The 701-nt window shown below is 32.2% G+C and overlaps 1 non-coding gene across 1 annotated transcript; it reads right to left on the minus strand.

The window, feature by feature from the left end:
* Positions 1–331: 331 nt before the first annotated feature.
* LOC133074857 (U6 spliceosomal RNA) lies at positions 332–438 on the minus strand. Its single transcript, XR_009697263.1, has one exon. It is a non-coding gene; the product is annotated as a U6 spliceosomal RNA (small nuclear RNA).
* Positions 439–701: the final 263 nt, after the last annotated feature.

Raw genomic sequence — 701 nt, forward strand, 5'->3', positions numbered from 1 at the left:
TTCTAAGAATTTGTCCATTTCTTCCAGGTTGTCCATTTTATTGGCATAGCGTTGCTTAGTAGTCTCTTAGGAAGCTTTGTATTTCTGCAGTGTGTGTTGTAACTTCTCCTTTTTCATTTCGAATTTTATTGATTTGAGTCCTCTCCCTCTTTTTCTTGATGAGTCTGACTAAAGTTTTATCAATTTTGTTTATCTTCTCAAAGAACCAGTTTTTAGTTTTATTGATCTTTGCTATTTTTTTCTTTGTTTCTGTTTCATTTATTTCTGCTCTGATCTTTATGATTTCTTTCCTTCTGGTAACTTTGGGTTTGGTTGTTCTTCTTTCTCTAGTAAAAATATGGAATGCTCCATGAATTTGCATGTCTTCCTTGCACAGAGGCCATGCTAATCTTCTCTGTATCATTCCAATTTTAGTATATGTGCTGCCGAAGCGAGCAATGCTGCACATGTTTGACAGCATTTGTTATTTTGTTATTTTAAAACTTAAAAAGAAAGATACTTGTCTGATGAGTGTGATATAGACACATTGCGTGAGTGTGAAGATGCCATTAAACATCTGTGACATTCAGTAGCATCTTCAGAAGAGCCATGCCTTAGATGGAATTAAAAAAAAAAAAACTTAAAAAAATCTATTACAAATATAGTCAAGGATTTAAAGAAATATATCAACATAATATAGACAGAAACTGAAATTATTAAGG

Source organism: Eubalaena glacialis, chromosome 14 (assembly GCF_028564815.1).
Source record: "Eubalaena glacialis isolate mEubGla1 chromosome 14, mEubGla1.1.hap2.+ XY, whole genome shotgun sequence".
Taxonomy (NCBI): Eukaryota; Metazoa; Chordata; class Mammalia; order Artiodactyla; family Balaenidae; genus Eubalaena; species Eubalaena glacialis.